Consider the following 26,349-nt stretch of genomic DNA (forward strand, 5'->3'; position numbering starts at 1 on the left):
ATACGGATACTATCTGACGCTAAGAGAAGTCTAGAGCGGAGGGAGAGGTGGGTCAGAGAAAGTCAACAGTTTCTCTCTGACCCATCTCGACTCTTCCAAGACCCTTTAGTTACTGTCGAATACCCACCCAAACCAGAGGAGGTCGAAGTATTTTGGAGAGAAGACTACGAAGTTCAGCATAGACTGGACGAAGACTCAGCAAATATAAATAGCTTCAAGGAGTTATGTGTTGCCCTCATAACACCTGATAAAGAATGCCCACCCATCACTACCGAGAAGGTGAAAAAAGTATTAAGAGGGATGAAGAACTATTCCGCACCAGGACCAGATTGTATCAAAACCTTTGGAAGAAGTATTCTTTAACCCATCAGCATTTGGCCCGTATTTTCACCTCATATTTGAAGTCTCAAGAGCCGATTCCAGAGTGGTTGGTGGAAGGGCGCACAATGCTTCTGCCGAAAATAGGTAACTTAGCTGACCCAAAAAATTGCAGGCCAATAACTTGTCTGAACACGCTTTATAAGATATTCACAGCTATCCTAGATGATAGGATTGTTCGGGCAATTGAACCTGTGTGGCAAGAAATGTATGAACAACGAGGCTCAAAGAAAGGCGTAGCCGGATGTCGGGAAAACCTGCTCATCGATAGATGTGTCTGCCAAGATGCAGCATTCTACTAGCGTAACCTATCGATGGCCTGGATTGATTATCGGAAAGCTTCCGATTCGACCTCCCATAGACTTATTATCTGTCTTTTGGAAATCATAAAAGGTTCATCCGCAAAAAGTTGGGTGCATAGAGAGATTGATGCCGCTTTGGAAAACCAGATTTACTATCTCATCTGGAAAAAATCGTGTGACAACTAACAAGGTCACCTTTCAGAGAGGTGTCTTTCAGGGCGATACCATAAGCCCACTCCTCTTTTGCCTTACATTATTGCCACTATCTCTAGCACTTCGCCATTCCGACGGGTACTTGTGCGGCAAACCTGCAGATCGAAAGTACAAGGTCACTCATGTATTTTATATGGACGATCTTAAAATCAATGCTAAAAACAGAGAGCAACTGCATCTAACTCTGGGGATTGTCGAAGGATATACTAAGGAAATTGGAATGGCATTTGGGTTGGAAAAATGCGCCAAGGTTTATTTGAAGCGATGACAACTTAATGGCAACCCTGAAGATCCTGAGCTCGTTAATAGAAGCGCCATACGACACCTTTGCGCTGGAGAGACTTATACATACCTGGTCGTGCCACAGACCGCATTCGGGATGTTAAATCTATAAAGGATACTCTCCGAAGCAGATACAAACGTCTCATCCGACAGATTTGGTCTTCCGAACTTTCGGCGAGGAACAAAGTATCTGCAACGAACATGCTTGCCGTCCCGGTACTACTCTATTCATTTGAAGTAGTTCCATGGACGAAGAACGAGTTCAGATCCCTTGATATCGGTACAAGAAAGGTTATGCACATGAACAAAAGCATGCATCTTAAGTCTTCCGTTCCGCGACTGTACATCTCACGCCGTCAAGGGGGTCGCGGAATATTGAGTCTTGAATGTCTTCACAACAGGATTATTCTGGGTACAGCACATAGAGTTGCAAATGGAAGAGACCCTCTTCTTAAAATGGTCAGGAATCACGAAGAAGTGGGCAAAGGAGGGTTTCTCTACGAAGCAGCGGAAGAGGCTGCTGAAACACTCGGACTTGACTTCAGTATTAGGGGTGAGCAAAATGCATCAAATCTATACCGTCGCTACATTTTGAGCCAAGACATTCCCGATGATAGCTGCAGGGCGTGCCATGCACACCCCGAGCATTTAGCTCACATACTATCTAGTTGTCCAACTCACGCGCGAACGACCTACATTCAAAGGCACAATGCGGCACTAAGAGTGCTTTATTACCATCTCTGTCACTCCTACGGCATTAACCTTAATATCGCTCCTCTAAATGCTCCTAGGGAAATTAAGTTAATTGTCGAGGATGGGAAGTGCCGCATATACTGGAACTTTATATTCTCGACAATTGTTTCTGTTGCTCATTCGAGAACTGACATGGTTCTTCTTGACTTCGAGAAGCGAACCATGTTCGTTATCGAATTTTCGGCACCAGCTGACAAAAACACCATAACCAAGGAGAATGAAAAGAAAGAGAGGTATCGAGACCTTATAAGGGATTTATGACGATTGTACCCGGAATATTCTGTTAAATGGATCGTCCTTATCATCGGCGCTCTTGGAGGTGCCAAGCTTTCACTTGCTAATGTCCTAAAAAGCATCCCTGCGTGTCAACAATATGCCAGAACACTTGCGAGAAGAATGCAGAAGACGGTTGTCCTTGGGTTGCTCTGTCTTCTTAGGGTGCACGAGGATTTTGCTGGATCGTCGTATTGATTCCTTTACAGACTGTAACCACCTATCTCACGGTCGTGAGACGTAGTTGTGACTGAAATTTTACCGCGATTTCGCTGGAAGCGGGTGCAATCTTCCGGATTAGCACCCGCTCCCGGCGATATCCTGCGGTTGTCCGTATGACAAATTTTAAATTATATTATTCAATATCGTATTTACAATAATTAAACCCTTCCTTCCTACAAATTTAGCCTCTTTCGTACGTTACGATTGCATTTTTGGCTACTTCTCTTTTCTTTTATTTTCTTGGGGGAGGGGGGGGGGTCGAAAAAATACGGTAGTATAACAATTTATTTTGGACCCACAAAAGTGTGTCGTTTTAATCCTTAGTTAGAAATCAGAATAAAATACAACAGTTTAATATGCTAGGGTTAATTATGAACTTCCACTCGAGAGATAAACCTTACGCTGTGTTAAAATTAATTTTGAACCCTTCAGAGTGGATCATTTTTAAATGAGATAAACATATGTAAATCTTTGTTCGAACAAAATGCCATGAAAGGTAAATTTACTTTCAAAATTATAAAATATTTATATCGATTACTATTCTGCATATAACAGTAAATATTTCTTTAAAAACAGCTAGGTTTCAGTTGAGAAAAAATGCACAACACACGTATTTTCTAAGTAACTGTTTATTTTTATGAATTTTAAAAACTAACTTATATTTCTTAAACAAAATTTTAATAAATACAATTTATGTACATTCTTGTCCATCTTATGATAATTATTAATTTTAATTACTAGAATTGTTTTTAATGCCCATTTTGAATTCCGCGCCAACTCCGCAACTCTAACGCAAGCGCAGTAACTCAAGGCGCTCAAATCGGCAGCAGATGACAAAAACGCAGTGAACTTGTACAGTAGGGTGGTCCAAAAATGCATGACAAAATTTTTTTGCATGCTGGAGGGCTACGACCCCCCCCCCCTTTATTTTTTCCAAATCCGAAAAATGAAATTTCATAATTTTTATTTTTCCATTTTAACAGGTGCCGGGTTTTACTTGAAGTTTCCTATGCAAAATGCATGGGGAAAAATCACTTTTTTGAGCTTTTAAGATAAATTTTTAGGGTTTGAAAAAATGTGACGGGAAAATATGGGGGCCTGTAGAGAATTATCGAACGAAAAATTTCATGTATCTGACATATAAGCTTGACACATTGTTTAAATAATTTTTTTATTGTTTAAACAAAGGTAATTTGTTAAGACAATGGTTTTCAAAAATTTGTTTTTTTTTCTTAAACATTATTACTATTAGTTTAGTATAACATTTATCAACATTAATTCATTAATTTACCATTGTTGAAACAAATGAAATTTGTTTCAATAATTTTTGCTTTAAAAATTATTAATATTTCTTCATTGGAATATTTATCAACATCGTTTGATTTTTTTAAATTTTTGTTAAATAAAAATTATTACTTAAATATTACTGATAAATTAATTATTATTAAGTAATTAATTATTACTGATAACTATTACACTAGACCCAAAGTAATATTTTTTTTTTTTAAATCGAAAGGAAATTATTTGAACAAACTCCATTTGTTGAAATAGTTTATAATTAATCAACTAATGTTTATAAATATTTCACTAGACTATAATAATAGTAATAATTTTGAGGGAAAAAAACAAATTTTCGAAAAAAATTATTTAAACAAATTTCATTTGTTTAATGATTAGAAATTAATTAATTTTTGATAATACATATTTCATTAGTTCAATATTCATAATTTTAAGTAAAAAAAGACCTGAATACAGTGCTAGAAAGGTCGATTTTCTGAAGAATCAACATTTTTTGTTTTAAGGGCAGTTTTCAGGTACTCGTGGGGGTGTGTAGGGGTGTCAAATCCATGTTTTTAATGCATGAAATTCTTCATTAGATAATTCTCGACCGGCCTCTATACTTTTTCGTAACATTTTTTCAAAAGCCATAAAAAATTATACCAAAAACTCAAAAAAGTGATCTTTACCCATGTATTTTACATGGCAAGCTTCAAGTCAAACCCGGCAGCTGTTAAAATAAAAAAAAAATAAAAAATTAGGGAATTTCTTTTTTCGGATTTGGAAAAAAATGGGGGGATCGTTGCCTTCAGAAACCAAAAAGCGTTTCTGAGCAACCCTACTGTGCAGTGATAAAAAATATATATATATATATATAAGATTATATCAAATACTGTAATTCAAACCCCCGATAAACTACAATCATTGAGTAAAACTAAACTTTTTTTTTAATTTGACATCAAAGAAGGTGGTTCTCAAAGCACGTACGACCTTGATGATTACATTCTCATTGCCATAATCGCGTTTCGCGCTCGACTGTTAAGTTCTACAGTTTCTAATTTTTAAAAAGGTGGGCTTATCGAAAAATTCGGCCAAAATAGTTTTTAGTTATATTTGGTTTCTAGTACAAATTTTCGTATCTATGAAAAAATAATTTTTTCTATTTTTTGAAGATTTTTAAATTTTTGAAAAATTTATAACTTTTCTAATTTTCATCAAAACTACAAATTTTACTTATATAAATTGCAAGTCTTTTCCCCATCTATAAGAAACTTTGACAAAAATTTATAAAGTTTCAACAACAAAAATTTCCAAATGTTGAAAATGCACGCATTTTTTTAATTTTGATTTGAAATACCTGATTAACGAACTTGACCTTTATTTTGGGGACCTTCAGCAGTGTATCGAATGCGGACTCGATTGGAAAATGTCTTCAAAAGTTAGCGTGGCTACAACATTCAGGTAACCATACATGCAGACATACAGACAGACGTACAGACAGACAGAGACCGTCAAAATTGTATGGCTTGCGGATTATGTGCGCACTGAAACGTAAAGATCCGTTAAAAACCAGAGGTCGAAAATTTTGACGATTGCATTACACTAACGTTTCTAATTTTCATCCAAATTAAAAATGTCGTTTGGATAATTTGCAAGTATTTTTGTCAAGTGTCGGAGACATTGACAACATTTTCTGAAACTTGAAAAAAATTGTCTAAAATGTTGAAAAAGCTCTAATTTTTTTAATTGTGTGCTAATCGAAAAATTCGATTAGCAGTCAAATATATTTCACACTTTCTTAATTCCTCTTAATTCGGTCAGCAGAGATAACTCTCATAGTTATTTTTAATTTTATACTTACATGCTGTATTTTCGACTCATTTAATTTACATTAATATGCCCACAAAATATGTGCACTTAAATAGTTTCTATTCCTCCGTGTGCAAGGTAAGTTCGGAAATTAAATTTTTTTAAGGTTATTTTAAATTCCATACTTACATGCTTTATTTTTGATTATTTTAATTCCTTCTAATCTGTCCATAAAAAAGTGCACACGATAAAGGTGGAGTAATTTAAGTTATAATATTTTATATTGTTTAAACAAATTATAGATTTAATAATATAATAAATAATAATAATTTTATTCAATAATATTGTGTAAGGTAAACAAAATATAAGGACCCTGCCTTTATATTCTGTCCCTTGCATTCCTTCATTTTTTAATTCCTCTCAATTCCCTTCCATTAAATTTTTCAAAGTCGATTAAAAAGAATATATTTTGCTTTTTTCTCAACTCCTTAGTGAAACTTTCGACGGAAAAAAATTCACGAATTAATGGGAATTCAGATTCTGAATTTTTCTGAATTCTTCTCTTCTTATCGGGTAACTATCAGCTGCCATTCGAGAGATATCTTTGAAATTGTGTAAAAGTCTATTTTGTATTCGCAAAACTGGATCATTTTGATCTGATGCTGATAATAGAAATGATATGCAATGATTTGATATCCCGGGGTTCATTGTGAACCTCGTGATGTGAAATTGTAAAGTCGCCATAGAAAATAAACGTAATGCGAATCAGACGTATTCTAATGCGGGGGCTGTTTAAACCGAGCTTAACCACGTCGCGTAACGCATTTCTATGCAGCCATGCCATTTCCCGACTCCAAGATATCATCTCGAGCTAATACACACATATTTATCACTCCGCGGTCGACCAACTGGGAAAGTTTTATCTTTGGCCCCAACTTCTGGTCGAACTACTTGTCATGTTGGAGATATCTGCACCTGATTTAAAAAAAAAATCCAGTGTCGGAAAGAGAAAACCATTTAGAGCGATGTTTATTCATTAAAATTCCAGCAAAGTTGATCTGCCGAAAGACCTCGGATCTCTTTAGAAATAGAGAGTACAAGGTGCAGATAAAGAACTTGTGCACAGAATGTTCATTAGGGTGGTCCAAAAATGCATTAGAAATTTTTTTTTGAATTTGTATGAGAAACGCCCGAAAATTTGTTCAAATCCACAAAAAAATAAACCCATTTTTTTGTTGAAAAAAAAAATAATATTTGAAGGTGGCGCAACCCCCATGAAGCTTAACACGTATTTCCCATAAGAAAAAAAGACGTTTTTGTGAATTTTATTCAGAATTCTCAATATTAGGTAAATCAAGTTCGAAATTCATCATTTCTCTTCACATTTATTCACAGAATGCGAATAAAATATTATTTTTCAAATATCACCCCCATAAGTCTGTTTAATAGGGTCCCAAAAAACCCACATAAGTGAAAAAATGTGTTTTTCGAGTTTTTGGCGCTAATTATGAGTTTTTTGCGATTGTTTACGCAGATTATTTAAAATACATGAAATACTACTTTTCACTAGAAATTAGATGTTTATTTAAATTGTTTAAGCCATTTATTATTGTTTTTAGCAAATTTCTCTTAGAAAAGGGTTAGAAAGTCAAGGTTTTTTCTGAATTTTTCAACTTATTTTCAGCGTTTCAGTTAGAGCCAGGTAATAATTATTTGAAGTTAACAAAAAGAATTGTTTAAACAATTTGTTATTATTCATAACAATATTCTTTTAGAATAATGCTAGAAAGTTGCGGTTTTTTTCTGAAATTTACAACTTTTTGTCCACTTTTCACTTAATGTGAGTAATTATTTTATTTAATTCAGGAAAAGTAATAGTTTAAACAAATTATTATTGTTTATAGCTATCTTTTTCTATATTAATACTACATAGTTGCGGTTTTTTCCTGGAATTTTTTACTTTTTTCCCACTTCTCACTTGAAGTAAGTTAATATTTAATTTAATTTAACAAAAATACTTTTTTAAACAAACTATTATTGTTTGTGGCTATCTTCTCTTAGATTAGTGCTAAAAAGTTGCGGTTTTTCTAAACTCTTAAGCTTTCTGTCCACTTTTCACTTAGTGAGGTAAGAATTAGAGCGAGTTAACAAACATGCTTATTTAAACAATTTATTATTGTTCATAACTATTTTCTCTTAGATAAGCGCCAGAAAGTTGTGGTTTTTTCTGAAATGTTTAACTTTACTTTACCTTTTTAGCTGTGAACAAATAATAAATAAACCTTAGAGAAAATCATATTTTAATGGGCAAAAAGTTAAAAATTTCAAAAAAACCCGCAAGTTTCTATCATCATCAAAAAAAATATTACTACCAATAACAATAAATTGTTTAAACAATTATTTTGTTAACTTGAATTAATTATCACTTCATTCTAATTGAAAAGTGATAAAAAGTTAAAAATTTCAGGAAATACCCGCAACTATGTAGTATTAATCTAGAATAAGATAGCTGTAAACATTAAAAATTTGTTTAAACAATTATTTCTGCTAAATTAAATTAAATAGTTACTTACTTTATGTGAAAAGTGGACAAAAAGTAAAAAATTTCAGAAAAAACCGCAACTTTGTAGCATTATTCTAAGATAATATTGTTATAATTAATAACAAATTGCTTAAACCATTTTTGTTAACTTTAATTGATTATTACCTCGCTTTAACTGAAACGTTGAAAATAAGTTTAAAAAATGCAGAAAAAACCTTAACTTTCTAACCCTTTTCTAAGAGAAAGTTGCTAAAAACAATAATGAATTGTTTAAACAATTTAAAAACGCATTTAATTATCAGTATAAAGTAGTATTTCATGTATTCAAAACAATCTGTGTTAAAAAAACCGCAAAAAATCATAATTAACCCCAAAAACTCGAAAAACCCATTTTTTCACTTATGAGGGTTTTTTGGGACCCTATAAAATAGACTTATGGGGGTGATATTTAAAGAGTAACATTTTTTTTGCATTCTTTGACTAATTCTAAAAAGAAATGTTAAATTTTTAACTCGATTCACCCAATATTGAGAATTCTTAATAAAATTGACAAAAACGTGTTTTTTGCTTATGGGAAATACGCGTTAAACTTCATGGGACTATCGCAACCTCTAAATATTGTTTGAAATAAAATGGGTTTATTTTTTTGTGGATTCGAACAAATTTCCGGGCGTTTTGCATAAAAATTCGAGAAAAAAAATTGTTTGGATCACCCTTATGTCTATACTTTTTATATTCTCATCAAGAGAAGGTAAATAATTAACGACTAATATTAGTCAACAATAATAAACTACTACTAATATTTGTTTGAATTTGATCTTCTTTAAAGTTCAACTATGATGTTGAAAATTAATGTACTTTCTGGAAAATTTGACTTTTTTATATCAAATTAAAATTCTTGTTCAAAATATTATATTCTTAGTTCAATATTGAACTGTGTCAATTTTAAACTATTTTGTTAAAAATTACATTGTTTAAATTTATCAGTTTATTTGAATATTAATCTTTTTTGTTGAAACTTTAGCTACTTTTTGATTTTTTTAAAGAACTATTGTTATAACTGAAAATGTAAATAATCTCTTTTGACTTGAAAAATTGATATTGATATTGGTTGAAATGTCCTTTTTTTGTGAAGATTCATCTCTTTTTCTGCAAATGTATATTTTTAAAGTAAAAATTCAAATATTTGGTTAAAATTTTATTTTCTTCAGTTGAAAATTCAAATACTAAATTTTAAATGTATGCATGTATTTTGTTGAAAATTTGATTGAATATTGCACTATTATTTGACATTTTTTTATGATTCATCATCTGGTTTGAAATTTTATGTCATTGGTTGAAGCCACAAATATTTGTTTGAAAATTAGTCTTTTTTATTGAATTCAACTGTTTGTTCTTTCAAATAAAAATCTTTTTCTTTTAACATTTAACTAGTCGGTAGAAAGTTGAACCACTTCGTTGAAAATTTAAGATTTTGGTTGAAAATACACCTTCTTTGTTCAAAATTCATTTTTTTGGTTGTAAATATAAGTATTTTCCCGAAAATCATGTATCTTGCTTAAAATTAATCTGACTCGGTATATTTGCAGCTTCAAAATTTAATATCTCGAAAAAAAACTTTTTTCAATGTTTCAAGATATGAGATATTTAAAATCAAAATATCAGAAAAAGTCAATATTTAATGAAATATTTATATTTTAAACTAAAGAGATCAATTTTAAACAAAATGATAAATCAGTTAATTTTTTTCCACAAAAAGGACTTTTTGAAAAAGTAGTGAAATTTCCAATCAAAAAGAGTAACTCTTAAGGAAACGGTTGAATTTTCAATAAAAAGTAATTACTCTTGAACGAAATTGTTAAAATTTGAACAAAATAATAAAATTAACTTCAACTTTAATTTATCAAAGTTCCCTAACTGTAACAACCCTGATATTTATAATAAGACAGTATTTGCCTAGAGCTTATAGTAGTTTAAACAAATATAAAGATATTTTTCCTGTAGTATTTTTATTCAAGAATCTCCAAACAATATTTTCTTTCTTGATTTAATGCATACTTATGACTAAGTACTGTAATAAAATGCATTGCCGCATCAATATATTTTAAAAAATAGGTATGTATAATTAAAAATATTTATTAGTATTGATGTCAAAAATCTTCTTGTATCACTTTATATTATGTTATTATTATATTTATATATTATACTTATATTATATTAGAAAACTCTTGTAGAAAATTCTTTTTTTCCTCAATACTAATTCTTCTCACAGCTTGGCTTCGAAACCTTACAGTAACAAAATAGACTAAGCTTAGCATAAAACGGTCTGAAATGATTAAAACGTTTTTTTTTCAACAATCTGAAAAAAATCAGAAATCATCAGAATAATAATTTTATATTTCCCAGGTTCATTATATTATTTATTTATCACGGTTATCTTTTTAGTTGTATTTAATTAATAATACTTAGTAATAATTAATCTTTTTGTTTACGGAATACATTATATGTATTCTAATTTCAAACATTTTAGGAAAATTTGTAGATAACTGCAATATTTGAAACCCTTAGATTATGAGTTTCTAACTTTTCAGTCTGTATTTGCAATATTGAAACAAATTTATTTTTGAATTTTAATCTTTTCTGGTTGGCCTATCAGCGGTCCAAGGTGTTGAACCATTTGTTAGGCTGTAAATTAACATGTCTTTAGAAATAATCAGACTCGCCAAAAATACCAAAATGATGAGGATCTTCAAAGATGGTCAGGATGCTCAGAAATTGTCAGAATGTTCAGAAATGCTAAGGATGTTTTGAAATTGTCAGGATATTTAGAAATAGTCATTACACTCATAAATGGGAAGGATGTTTAGAAAAGGCTAGGATTATCAGAAATAGTCAGGATGCTCAGAAATTGTCAAGATTTTCATAAATATTTAGGATTTTAAGAAATGATGAGGATGCTCAGAATTGGTCAGGATGCTCAGAAATAGTCATGATGTTCAGAAATTGTCAGGATGTTTATAAAATAGTGGAATTCTCACAAGTAGTCATGATTTTCAGAAATGGTAAAATTGCTCAGAAATGGTCAGGATGTTTTTAAATGGCAAGTATTGTCACACATGATCAGGATGTTCAGGAATAGTCAGAATGTTCAGAAATATTTAGGATTCTCAGAAACATTCAGAATGTTTTGAAATGGTCGGAAATGGTTAGGATGCTCATAGTCAGAATGCTCAGAAATACTCACTATATTCAGAAATAGTCAGCATGCTCAGAAATAGTCAAGATGTTCAGAAAAGTTCAGGGTGCTCAGAAATAGTCAGGATGTTTAATAATTGTCAGGCTGTCTAGAACTAGTCAGGATGCTCAGATATGGTCAGGCTGTTCAGTAATGTTAAGAAATTTTGACAATAGACAGAGTGCTCAGAAATGGTCCGCATGTCCATGAATAGTCAGACTGCTCTGAAATGTTCCGGATGTTCAGAAATTGTCAGGGGGTTAAACAATTATCATGATGCTCAGAAATAATCATGATGCTCAGAAATCGTCAGGATGCTCAGAAATAGGTACGATATTTATAAATGGCCAGGATGTTTAAAAATGGTCAGGATGCTCAGATATGGTCAGGCTGTTCAGAAATTTTCAAAAATTTTGTCAATATCCAGAGTGAACAGAAATGATCCACATGTCCATGAATTGTCAGATTGCTCAGAAATGTTCAGGATGTTCAGAAATTGTCAGGAGGTTAAACAATTATCATGATGCTCAGAAATAGTGACGATACTCAGAAATAGTCAGGATGCTCAGAAATAGGAACGATATTCAGAAATGTCCAGGTTGTTTAGAAATGGTCAGGATGCTCAGATATGGTTCGGCTGTTCAGAAATATTCAGAAATTTTGACAATAACCAGAGTGATCAGAAATGATCCACATGTCCATGAATTGTCAGATTGCTCAGAAATGTTCAGGATGTTCAGAAATTGTCAGGAGGTTAAACAATTATCATGATGCTCAGAAATAGTCAGGATGCTCAGAAATAGGAACGATATTCAGAAATGGCCAGGATGTTTAGAAATGGTCAGAATGTTCAAGAAATGGTCAGGATGTTGATATATGATGAGGATGCTCAGAAATATTCAGGATGCGCAAAAATAGTCAGGATTCTCAGAAATGGTCCGGATGTTCAGAAATGATCAGTATATTCAGAAATGCTAAATATGTCCAGAAATGATTGGGATGTTTGGAAATATTCAGGAAATTCATAAATGAACAGGATGTTCATTAATGGTCGGGATGTTCAGAAATATTCCGATTACTCACACATGTTCAGGATGTTCAGAAATGGCCAGGATGCTGAGACATGGTCAGGATGTTCAGAAATGGTCAGCATGTTAAACAGTATTAAGGGCGCTCAAAAATTATTAGAACGCTCAGAAATAGTTAAGATGTTCAGAAATGTTCAGGGTCCTCAGAAATAGTCAGGGTGTTTAATAATAGTCAGGCTGCTTAGAAACGGCCAGGATGCTCAGAAATAGTCAGGCTGCTCAGAAATGGGCAGGATTGTCAAAAATCGTCAAAATGTCTAAAGATTCGTGATGATTCTTATTTTCTTAATAGGGAAAAAAGCCTTGCGTAAGGCTACATCAGGGGCAGAGATTGATCTACACTATAAAACTAGATACAAAAGTGTTCTAAAAACGTTGCCCACAATGCCGCAAGGAATCGATAATAGCTAATTATTAGCGTGGAGTTGATTCGACTTTTGCTCGAAAGATAGAGGCAATACAGGCAAAACAGGTGCTTATACACTTGGTATAAAGCTCAAGCAAGCACCGCGTTGGAAGACTCATTAAGCAAAGTGATGATGCACATTCCTTCGTATCAGCCACTGTGGACCACCGCTGAAAATCGACGAGGAAGACCACGAAGGAAGAAACGCAGAGCTCCCTTTGCTTTGCTTTGTTATCGTTTCACCAGCGATCGCATGCTCCTATCGACAGCGTTAGCCTGCAGCAGTCTCGATTCGATCGACCTCGAGTGACGTAGATCGTGATAACAGAGCTCGATGCAAAACCAGAGTCGCCGGAAAAATCCAAACGTGCCGAACAAACGGTACGTATCGTTTCAGGTCTCACACCATTAATTACCAGATGATTTATTTATAACAGATCTTTCATCCAGCCAATGAAAAATTGTGTTTAACCTGATATTTCCTGTGAAGCTAACCAGCTTAGAACCTTATTTTTTTTCAAGTTTTGTATCGGCTCTTGGGTGTGATAAAATTAAATTAAAGTCTTACATAGACTGGTTACATCGGCGAGCTTGAAGTAAGCAAGCTTAGAGTAGGCTGCCTTAACCAGTTAACTAGTGAACTCGAAAAGATGTGTGCCCAAACTGGTACCAGGAAATAATTTCGTATTCATCATCAACGTATCGAGTTCTATCTGATTTGAATCATTTTTTGCGTATTGGTCTGCGATTGTGAAGTTCTCAGTTTTAACCAGAAATTTGTCATTGGCGGCATGTAAAAACATTCAGTTCTGACTTTTATTTAAAGCACGTGACTTTTTTCATTTTATTCCACCATATTGATTCTCCATTTTGAATTTCTCAATCATGACCCTGGATTCGTTACCAGAATCCTAAAAACCCCTTGTACTGACTTATATCTAAATCACGTGTCTTTTTGCATGTTTTTCTGCCATATTGGATCCGCCATTTTTAATTTCACAATTTCAAGTGGAGATTCGTAATCAGCGTTAGAAAAAACTGAAGGATACCAAGTTTCATCAAAATTCACTGTGTTCTATTTCAGTTCTTCGAAGTGCGCATACATGTGTTATTAACGCTTGACTAGTTAAACAAGTTGCGAAAAGTTATCAAAGGGGACCAATCAAATTCCATAACTCACCGAAAATTTCTAAATTTTTCGAAATTTTAGCAATCGTAAAGTATGCTAGCTTATTTATTCAGAAAGTTACAAAAAGAAACTAATTACAAGAAATTATAAAAATATTGAGCAACTTTAGCGAGTGTAGAGTAGATCGGCCTAAGAAAGTTAGCAAATGTGGCCCATGAATTAAAATAAATTTTCCATAAATTTACAAAATTTTAATAAAATCTTAGCGAACATAGAATAGGTGAGCTAAGAGCACGTTGGCCTAACAAATATACCAAAAGTGAAAAATAAATTACACAAAAGATACGGAGATTTTAGTGAGCGTAGAGTGTGCGAGCTTAGAGTAGGCCGGTTTGAAAAATGAACCAAAAGTGACCAATAAGTGAGAGATAATTTCAACATTTTTTGAAAATTTCAGCGTGTGTAGAGTAAGCGAGCTTAGAGTAGACCCGTTAGAGATTTACCACAAGTTAACAAAATTTTCCAATAAGTTACAATAAATTATCGACAATTTCTGGAAATTTTAGAAATCTCTGGTAACTTATCATCACTTTTGGTAAATTTCGATAACTTTCGATAACTTTCTCAATCTGGCCTACTCTAATCTCGCTTATCAATGTAATTATTATTAATGTAATGAACAGCGATCCTAAAGGACTTTACAACATTTCAAACTTCACAACCGAAAATGCTTTCAAGACCAAAAAGAAAAATGTTTTAGAAGACAGTGGAATTTTGTACAAAAAGTTAATTCTAAACCAAGAAACATTAATATCGTACTATAAAAGATAAATTTTCAAAAAAAAAAAAAAAAATTTTTTTGAAGTTAACTTTCAGAGCAACGAAGACAACCAAAAAAATAGTTTAATTTTCAACCGAATAAGAACACTTTTGAACCAAGAAAATTAATTATCCACTTTAAGACAAATTTTCAATAAAGTACATAAATTTTCAAACAAAGAGTAAAATTATCATATAGAAAAAACAAGTTTTTAACCAAAAATGAAATAATTAAATTTCCAATTTAAATAATTACCAAAAAATATGATTCTTCAATCAGAAAGTCTTTTTCAATTAAGGAAGATGAATTTAGAATCTAATAGTTGAATTTTACCAAATATTAAAATTATGAAAGAAAGAAGAAAGATAATGATTAATAAAAAAATGATGAATTTATAGACGAATGATTTAATTTTTAACAAAAAGAAAAGTTTTCAGCTAATTGGCACAGAATTGTTAAACAGTCAACCAAAGAGATGAATCTTCGACCAAAAAATTATAAAATTTTCATTCCAAAAGTAAGAAAGATGACTCTTTTAAACGAATTATTTTTCGAACAAAAAATATAAATTTTCAATACAAGTAAAAAAATTTTCTATCAGAAGAGAAACATTTTCTAAAAAAGATTAATGTTCAAACAAACAATTGCATTTATAAACAAAAAAGGATTAAATTTCTAACAAAGTAGATTAATTTTCTAACCAATTTTTTTTACTTTTGAAGCAAAAAATACGCTGTTTTTTAAAATGTTCAAACATAAATTTTGAACAAAAGGAATTAATTTCCCATAAAATTGTTGAATTTTCAATACCTGAAGAAGATTCTTTTATGTCTTTTTGTGTTAAAAATTCCACTGTTAATTATAAAATCCAAAAATTTCGTGGAAAATATACTTTTTCTTGATTTGTGAACAATTTAGTAGTTTTTTTTTAATTTCTTAACTGGAAAATGCTTTTTTTTTTAAATTCATTCATATTTTTGAAAATTATTTTTTTTTATCAATTTTTATCAATTTTTATCAATTTCATCAATTGGTTTGAAAGTTCAACTATTTTATAGAAAGTTCAAATATTAGGTAGACATTTTGTTTTCTCTTTATTTGAAAAATCCTTCTTGATTAAAAATTCAACATTTTTTGTAGAAACTTCTCCTTTTCTAGTATAATTAAACATTAAATTGATTTGATTACCGATTCAACTATTTCGTTGAAAATTTGTATTTTGTGGTTCAATTCAACTGTTTTGCATTTGAAAGTAACACGTTTTTTTGGTTGAAATATAAATTATTACATTTCTGTTCAAAAATTTTCTTTTGAAAAGAATTGAACTATTCCATTTTTGGTTGAAAACTTCTCTTTTTTAGTTATAAATTTAATTATTTCGTTAAAATTCAACTACTTCGTTTGAAGCTTAACTGCTTTTTTATTTAAATCCTTTTTTTTTAAATAAAATGATTTAATTTTTAGTTGAAGATTCATAATTTAAGTTGGGACTGTGAGTATTTGGTAAGGAATTCAACTCTTTTGTTGACAATATGTTCCTCTTTTTGCTGAATTCAACTTTTAACATATTGATTCAAAAATAAAATAATTTTTGGTTCAAACATCAACTTTTGAATTTTTTGTTGAAACTTCATCTTTTTGTTTGAAAATTTTGCTACTAGGGCTAAAAATCGTATAAATTTGCTGAATTCTTTTTGTAAGAAGAATCATTTCTTTGGTCAAAACTCTAGTTCGTTTAAAATTCTCTTTTTTTGTTTAGTGTTAAATTTCAAAACTGAAAAATTAATTATGCCAAATTTGGCAAAAAATTGAACTTTCTTTGTGAAAATGCATATCTTTCATTAGGAATCTTATCTGTTTGTTCAAAATACGAGAATTTAATTATAATAATTTTTTTGTGAAAATGTAGTTATTCGACTTTTTGTTGAAAAATACTCTTTTTTGTGAAGATATATATATTTGGATGAAAATTGATGTTTTCGGTTTAAAATTTGACTTCTGAGCAGAAAATTAATCTTGTTGGCTAAAAATTTATATTTTTTTGGGTAAATATTTAAATATTGGTTTAAAGATTCATCTATTTCGTTCATAGTATAATCTTTTGACATTAAATGTTACAATTCAGTTAATTTAAAAAATGCTTTTTTTATATTTGTCAGGAAAACTTTAGAAATTCAAGACTTCAAGAAATTCAAGGCATCAAAATGTTTGTAGAAACTTTACACGCACACGACCTACTTCAGCTGTAAGATGTTTTCAATGTCGGTAATGTAGATTTCGTGGTCTATAATAATATATGTCCTTCTTTGTTCCAAATTTCTAGAAAGTTAAAGACTGCAAAATTTTATTATTTTAGAAGTTTATCATGAGTTATATGCACATTAAATAAATAAACAATTTTTTATTTGAATGTATCATCTAAAAGAAAGTAATGAATCAAATGTATAGACGAAAAACAGTGTGACATACTTACCCCATATCGAATTAAATTCGTACACCTGCATCTTTTGCACATTTAATAAATAAAGAAGGAATCTTTTAGTTCAATTTATTTTTCATAAGGAAGCAATAAATCATCCTTGTTTTTCTCGTAGGTAAACTACTTGTAATTGAGATATTAAACAACCTTAAAGATTTTATTCCAATCTTTTTACTCAAATTGCGCGATATCATTTTATATCATTGGTAACTTTCGAAAATCATCTAGAAACTTAGCACGGACACAAACCACTTCAGCTGTAGAATGTTCTCAATGTAAGTAAGGTATTTTCCGTCGTCTCTAATAATATATCTTCCTGTATTTTTTTAAGTTTTAAAAGGTTCCAGGCTGCAGAATGATTTTTCTCATAATTGCTTCATATCATTGTATGACGTCATTGGTAACCTTCAAAAACTTTATAGAAATTTAGCACGGACACGAACCACTACAGCTACAAAATATTCTCGATTTCGGTAACTGTTTTGGTAACGGAATTTAAAATCAAACTGGCCTTACTTATCTACCGCTATGTTTAAGGAGATTTATCAGGGGTAACTAATTAGTTAAGCTAGTGTCAAAATGATTTATATCTCAGCAGGTGACCCGTAGGGGGAAGTAAGATATTTCTCAGTGCAGAATTTTTCATAGTAAATAAATAATTACTTTGTATGTAGCTAAGGATATGGGTAATAACTCATCTAGATTAGGCATGGAAGTTAGAGAGTATGTGAATGATTCTAGATTAGAAACAAGATCTCTCGACTTTTAACCAGGTAACAAGATCTCACCATTTTCCACCAAAAAGATGAATTTACAACACAGAACATCAATCTCTGATACAAAGCCGAGTTCTAGAAAAATACATAGAGTATAATAGAGTTTTCATTCAAAAATATTAATTTTTAATCAAAAGAGCCAATTTAGAACAAATTAGTTAACCATTAAACCAAATGTTTTAATTTTTAATTAATATTATAAACCTTTAACCAAAAATATGGATTTTGAATGCAATGTTTCACGGTCGATATTTTAACCAATAAAATTTTAATTTTCTAATCTAAAACAGATTTATCTATCCAAAAAAGACAATTGTTCCACAAAATACTTAAAACTTCAAAAGAAAAACATATTTATTTTTAACAAAACAGTTATAATTGTCAAACGAGAAAGATCATTCAGTCAATATGGAAAAAAATATATCCAGAATGTTGAATTTTCAACCCAAAAAGAGAGAAAATGGGAAAAAATTAAAAACTAATCATTTTTACAGAAAAAATTACGTTATCGACTAAACAATATTCAAGACAACTGAATGATAATAATCCAATAATTAAATGTTCCATTTTCACCTAATTTTTATTTTTATAAACAAATTAATAAATAAATGATTATTTTCGCAATTTTTGTAAAGAAAAATTTTGTTTTCTCTTCAAAAAATACTTTATAAAGTGATACAAAATCACAATCATAAAAGTTCAATAATTCATATTGCGATAAAAACATTATAACCAAATTTTGAATCTATCCACTTTTACGCAGAAAAACTTTTAATATTCTGTGGTTGACCATAACTTAAGAACATATTAATAATTGTTTTTGTGAGAAAAACAATGTTTTCCTGAGAAAAAAATTTTAAAATTATATTTATTCAATAAGATTTTAATGACAATAAGAATTTGGACTCAATAAAATATATTTTTTAATGCAATAAAACTATTTAATTGTGTAAAATTTTGTTTAGTAGAAAAAAATTGTCTCTCTAAATAATAATAAAAATATCCAGCATTCCTGTTAGCATATTTTTGTGATTAGTAATCAATTTAAACTATATTTCATACTGAATTGATAACCAAGAAAGTATATACTTATGAAAAATTTGGAAAAGTTCACTATTTGTTTATTAATTCGTTTGTAACAATTAGCTTTAATCCTAAACTTAGTATTTATGTTCCTTAAGTACGTATGCCTTAATTCTGATACAGAACTTCATTCATTTATTTTCTTAGCAATAAAAAATAATATTTTTAATATGTCTCATTTTTGCAGACAATTGTTTATAACAAAATATAACATAGGTATAAATACAAAAAAATAGATGACGAATTTTTTTTTAATTTTATGGTGAGCATTCTGAAAAAACAATCAAAACGGCTTAGTAATTTTAGGCTTTAAAATTTAGACCAAAATCTTCTTTCTGTCGCTGAGCTTCTAATTCAAGTAATTGCTTAGGATATTTAGCTTGAATCTTAACCTAATTTTTTTGGTATGTGAACCTTCATAGATACTGATTCACAACAATTTTATTAATGTCTTTTCCTCGGAGAAAAAAAACCATTTTCAAGAAGTCTCAATTTTTCGGATTATTTGTTCGTAAACAAATGTAACATATAAATAAATTTTAAAAACGGTTTGTACATGTTTTTCTTTATTTAATGCCCCAAAAAAAATTAAAGTTAGGTTCACAATTGTAAGCTTCAGCTAATTATAAGAAGTAAATCCCTGATTTGGACAACTGTGTGACCAATTCTTCCCGGAAGGAGAAATGAGAGAACAGTAAGTAGGGGGAGCAAGGTGGGGAGTAGGGAAAGTGACGAGATCGTAAGTAGAAGAAGTGCAATGACAAAAGAAAGTGGGAGTAGGAAAATTAGCGGAAAGAGGAACGGGGTGGTAAGGAGTATAAGACAAAGTGTGGGATTGAAAGGTGATGAGGAAGGGGAAGGGACAGTAGATTGAATGTAGGGAGGTGATGGGGAGGGATGAAAGTTAAAATAAGGGGAAAAGAGGAGATGGGAAGTAGGTGTCCTGAAAGAAAGCGATGGGAGCGGATGAAGGCAAGTGGAAAGAAGTAGGGATAATTGAAGAAGGGGTAGGTGGATTAGGAGGTATTACGAAAGGAAAGGTGTGGGAAGTAAGAAAACGGGTAGTAGCACGGCAAGTTTTGGAGAAGTAAGGCGAAATAAAGGGAAGAGTAAGAGAAGGTGAGAGAGACATTCTTAAATTAATTTTTTAAGTTAATAAGAGAGAAATTCAACCAATTAGGATCAGGCGGAAAAGAGAGGATATAGAAAGTAGTTGAAGAGAGAATGAACGATGAGAGAAAACAAGTAAGAAAGATAGATAGGTAAAATATAGAAAATGAGGGGGAAAAGGAGGGGTAATGAAGGAGAGAGTAAGTTGCGAGTATACGTCGGAGAAGTGGAGGGATAGTTTAAAAGAGAGTGGCAGTAAGGGGGGAAGGAGGAGTGGAATAGTAGATGAAGGAATGGGAAGTAGACGAAATAATAGGGAGTGAAGGGTATTGAGGAGAGAGCAACTAGAGAAAATGAGGGTAAGTAACTGAAGAAGCGAAAGTGAAGTTAGGAAAAGTAGTGGAATTAAGGGCCGGGAATATAAGAGGATGGGTACTAGAGGAAAGAATTAGAATGAAGCAGGAAAGGGATAAGTAGAGGAATGGTTGAGGAGTAAAAAAAGAATTATGTGGTAGGGGAAGGGGTTGAGTAGCGAAGGAATTGAGGGTAGTGGGAACGAGACCTAATTAATGTCTAAATAGGCTAGGGCACCCTTCTTTTTAGGCGATCGGCGCCTACTTGGACTAATTATTTTCTTTTGCTACGAAAGGAGAAGAGGAAAGCAGAATCTTTGAAATTTAAGTTTTATTTGTAAACTTTTTCGTGTTCTTACTTTGGTACATCAAATGGTTTATGAAAATGAAGATTTCATTTCAATCTGAATAGAAAAAATGAGAAATATTCTGGTTCTGGACTGAAGTAAACTCACATAGAGTAACGTACCAAGAGTTCGATATACACACTATGTTAGGGTACTCCCGGGGTCGCTGATACGAGATCACTGGAATGTTTCGTTTGCCCGGCATCGAGCTTCGCATCTCCTATTAGCATTCGAGCTCTCCGAAGAGTGCTTGACTATCGCCTTCGTAGTGCGACATTTGCCGAGTCAGATTCGATACTGGCAACCTGTCTAATCGGATCGAGGATCGTGAACAGGGGCAGATCAATGATTGCTCGATGAAGGGGGGGCAAAGAGAGGATTCAGGCGAGACTCGATGATGCAAGACTGAACCGAACGAGGTACTTGAACCGAACTATAATAGTGCAATATAAAAAGTCGGATACAATTCGTTCCGGAAAATCGTTGATTCATCTTACACGATTCAATATCTATAAAAAGTATAGGCACTCTCTCGATGCAATCAACATAAAGGAAATCGACCAGTTTTCATTCCATGTTCAATCAAAAATATTCGCATTGCATCAAACTAATTCAAAGCCAGAAATAGCCACCGAAAATAAAACTGTACTATATAGAATATCATTTATACCGGAAGTTAAAGCGGTTCAGTAGTTCAATTCGAGGTTGTTTTCCGAGAAAGGGATTTCATTTATTAACAAAAATATTTGTAACCATACGCGTATCACATGAATATTGAAGAAAGGTGCCTTGTGACAGTAGTGCATTTTCTTTCGAAACTTTTCTAATTGTTTTTGTGTAAACAAATTTTTTTAGCTAGCTATGAATAATTTTTTAAACTCTTGAGCACTCTCTACTGATGGAAAAACATTATGAAAAATTTCAAGAAGATTAAAAATCGAAAAATAGAGAAACAAAAAATTTGAAAAATTTGGTAGAAAATTAATCCGTTTTTGGATGAAGATTCATCTATTGTATCAAAAATTCGTCTATTCTGGATGAATTCAACTATTGAGACGTTAACTAAGTTCTTTAAATTGTCGACTTCCTTATTATCCTTCCCCTTACTTTCACAATCAATTTCCCCTCTTCACCTTCTTTGCCTGCTTCTTTCTCTTATACTTCTTCGTTCCCCAATTGCACCTCTTATCACCCCTTACTTCTCCTATCCACTATCAAATGAATTTGAAAAAATGCAATTGTTTTCTATTCAAAATAAAAATATCTTCTGGTACAAATATAAACCATTTTGTTAAATAAAAGAACTATTTGGCTGTAAATAATCTTTCTTTTTAAGGGTTGATTTTTTTAGTAGAAAATTAGTCTTATTGGTCGACAATCCATTTTTTCCGTCATCTATTTTATTTGCAAATCAAACTATTTTGGTAGAAAATTCAAACATTTGATTGAAAATTAAGTTTTGTCTTAAAAATGATATAAAATTAATTATAATTATATTTCTTCGCAATCGTCTATTTTTTACATAGAACTAAAATATTTTTTTGTAGAAATATCAACTATTTTATATTTTATTGGTCTTAATTTATTGTAATTATTTTTTGAATTCAACTACTTGGCTATAAATTAAACTACTTCATAAAAAAAATTATTTTTTTACGCTCAAAAATTAATTCATTCATTTGAAAATTTATCTCTTCGGTTGAAAATTTGGTTGAAAATGTTAAAAATGTTAAAAGATTAACTGAATTGTTCAAAATTAATTTTTGGTTTGCTTCTTATAGTTGAATCTTCCTATTCGAAGATTTATTAGTATTATTAAAACAATTTTAAATTTTGTTCGAAGCCTCTTTTCTTTTCTAATGTCTTTAATTTTGATTTAGAATTTTTCGACATTAGATCGAAATTATGTAAAAATAAGGAAAAAGATGAAATTGGATCAAAATTTATGATATTTTGTGCTTTTGGAAAAATTTGGAAACTAACAAAAAAAAGTAGATTAAGTAAAAAAGAAAAGTTACACTTTCTACCAAAATAGTTTATTTTTTAACACGAAAAAATGAACTTTCTACCGCAAAAAAATACCTTCACAAAAAAATTACTAAATGTTTGATGAAATAATAAAACCATTTTTTTTAACTTTGATTTTTAACCACAGAGATGAATTTTTTACTTAAAAAAGATGCATTTTTTTTAATATAATTATTTTTCTACAAAACAAAAATATTTTAACAGAAGAGTTCAACTTTCAAACCAAATTGTTAAATTTTAAATTATAAAAGATAAATTTGGAACCAAAAATAAAATTATTCAATTTTCAGTTGAGAAATTATTTTTAACAAAAAATCTCGACTTTTAACTAATTAGTTCAATTTTTATGAAAGAATACGCATTTCGATTAAAAAAGGTAATATTTAATATTTAAACCAGAAAAATTTTAAATTTTAAATGAAAAACATTTTAATATAAGCAAAAAGAAGAGCTTCAATCTAATAAGTTGATTTTAAAACTAAAAACGATTCATTTCCCACCAAAAATTTAGTTTTAACCTAAAAATATAAATTTTCAACCAGAAATTGAATGCTTAAATTGTCAGACAAAAGATGAATTCTAAAACACAAAAAAAGAATTTCAACAGAATAATTCACTCTTAAGTGTAGAGAAACTTTTAACTAAAATGATAAAACTTTAACTAAGTCAACTTCAATGAAGGGGCATAAAAAATTACCACTTACAATCAAGAAAAATCAATTTTCAACGAAATGGTTGAAATGTCAAAAAAAGTTTTAATAAAAAACTATAATCGTCAAAATTATCGCTTGAACCCGAAAAGACCAATTTTTAACAAAATACACTAATGTGCTATCAAATAGATAAATTTTACACTTTGTATAAATTTTGAACAAAAAATGGAATAGATGAATTTTGAGATGAGAAATTAATTTTTAACCAAAAATAAAACAAATTACAGAACAAATATTAAAACATGCAATCAAAATTTTTCCCCAGTGAAGCAAAATGTCAAGATATAATAAAAAATAAAAAAAGTAAAATATAATACAAAAAACGTTTGATTCGAAGTTGCTAAGTGGTGTATTTTATAACAAATTTAACAAAGTACTTCATCTTTCAAGCACTTTTTAAAATTTTCAAGCCAGAAACACGATTTTGTGAAAAAGAGCTAAATTTTTAACTTTAAATAAAAAATGTTAATAGAATAAATAAATTATAAAACTAAATAATAATATCACATTTCTTAGGTAAAGTGAGGTACCGTTGGATTCACCAAAAAACGTATATATTGAATATAATATTCTTAAATTACTAACCCGAAAGTGCTAGAACCTCGAAATTTTCCGTTCCTCATAGAATGGGTCTAACAGACCCGAGCAATCTTCAAACTCAAATATATCCAATTTAAAAAGACTTAGCTCTATTCATTTTGTTTTTAAATTGTAGCGCAATATCACAAAAATGATATGGAAATTAATTTCACCAAATAAATATTTGACTAAAAATTATAAAAGATTTTGGAAAAAAAACTTTGGTGGAAAAAAGGTCAGGTCCAATGGGACCCGTTCTAGCACGTGAGCGCTAACTACCAAAATGAAAAAATATTTATGTATCGTATTTTATATATCATGAGTACAAAAACCACCTCCTGGCAAGGGTTGTTGACAAAGTCTGGCGATCCCACAGATAGATGAGCAAAAGATAGGTGGATGGGAAAGAAGGGTAAAGCGAGCAGGTAAACGAATATCAAATGGGCATCGCCCTGAGAGGGTCTGGTCAACCCAAAGCTACAATTTGGTAATATTAGATAGAGTGGGTGGGAGAAGAGCGAGGAGGTAGATGGGTATCAAATGGGCAACGCCCTCACAAAATCGAATGATCCCACAGCTACATGAGGAATAGTTAGATTTTGAGCAAGAGCAGGCTGACAAATAACCACGAAATGAGCATCGCTATACAGCCTCCGTCGATCTCAGAGCTATATTAGGGCATGTTAGATAGGTGGGCTAAAGTGGGTAAAGCGAGCAGGTAGAAGGAGATAAAATGGGCATCGCATTGAAAGCATCTGATCATCCCACAGCTTCATTTAGGAATAGTTAAACGGAGAAGAAAAAGCAAGATGACGAATAAAAACAAAATGAGCATCGCCGTGGCAGCCTCTGTCGATCTCAGAGCTACATTAGGGGAAGTTAGATAGGTGGGGATAAAATGGGCATCGCCCTGGTAGCGCCTGGTGACCCCACAGGTACGTAAGGAATAATTAGATAGAGGGAGAAGAGCGAGCTGTTAAATAGCGACGAAAAAGGCATCGCCCTGACAGCGTCTTCTGATCCCAGACCCAGGGTTAGAGCAAGCAGGTAGAAGGGGGTAGAATGGGAATCGCCCTAAGAGCTTCTGGCGATTCCACAGCTAAATGAGGCGTAAGTGGGTCGAGGGTGTAGAACAAGCAAGTAGAAAGGGATCAAATGGGCATCGCCCTGAAAACTAACATGACTTAATAGTTGAAAATAATAATTATAAACGCGAGATAATCTAATGCAGTGAAACCTAAATCAGTTGTAATATGAATAGAATGAGCAATCTCGAACGAAATCTCAAGATCGGCAATATTGTGAGGAAAAGAGATTGGAGTCAAAAAAGTGTGTATTTCAGCAAACAGGAGTCAATAAGTTGAGACTAAGTACACAGTCCTTTCTACTTGTAAATCATGACAGATAATTTCATACATTATACACCAACGCTACGTCATGCTGGTTATAAATTGCGATCGCGACATGCAAAAGTTCTCGAACAACACTAATCGACGAAAGCTGCTAATTCATGCTCATACGGCACTGCAGACAAAAAGCAAATTCGAACGAGCTCAAGCGTAACGTTATCCGAGATTAGTACATACGAGCAAAAAGTTGCAATTGTTATTTGTTTATGGAAAAACTAACAGATATCTATTAAAATGTCAGGTCAAATTTAATTTCTAGTTCCACCCTTTTAAAAAAGCCTGTTTCATTTTTTCGCTTAAAAGCTAATTGAATTAATAAAAAGCAAACGAAAATGTTATTCTTTCTCATTGAAAGCTAACAATTTTTTATTGTCAAGTCTACTATTATATTTTTAGTTTAGATTTTTAATTTAATTGATCTGTTAAAAAAAAATTAACAATCTTGTTAAAATCTCAAAGGTTTTGTTTAAAAATCAATTTTTTAAAAACTTTTTTCATTAAATTCAACTGTTTTTTATTGATAATTAAAATAATCTTTGGTTGAAATGGAAATTTCACTATTTTGTTAAAATTGGGTTTCTTTCTTTCTGGTTGAACAATTTTTTTCAATACAAATTTATCTACTCTATTCTCGGTTAAAACTAAATCGTTTTTAGATAAAAATTCAACCTTATGGTTTAAAATGCGTCGTCTATTGCAAAATACAATTATTTTTATTTGAATATAAACATTTTTTCAACAA

General features: G+C 31.1%; 1 protein-coding gene across 1 annotated transcript in view; it reads right to left on the bottom strand.

Moving 5' to 3' along the window:
- The window catches only part of LOC117171763, an 80,289-nt gene extending 59,018 nt beyond the window's left edge, over window positions 1-21,271 (bottom strand). The window contains exon 1 of the mRNA XM_033359369.1: window positions 20,987-21,271. The gene's annotated coding sequence lies outside the window, so the exon portion shown is untranslated. The remainder of the gene's footprint in view (window positions 1-20,986) is intronic.
- Between the last annotated feature and the right edge of the window lie 5,078 nt (window positions 21,272-26,349).

The sequence above is a fragment of the Belonocnema kinseyi genome, chromosome 4 (genome assembly GCF_010883055.1).
Source record: "Belonocnema kinseyi isolate 2016_QV_RU_SX_M_011 chromosome 4, B_treatae_v1, whole genome shotgun sequence".
In the NCBI taxonomy this organism is placed as follows: Eukaryota; Metazoa; Arthropoda; class Insecta; order Hymenoptera; family Cynipidae; genus Belonocnema; species Belonocnema kinseyi.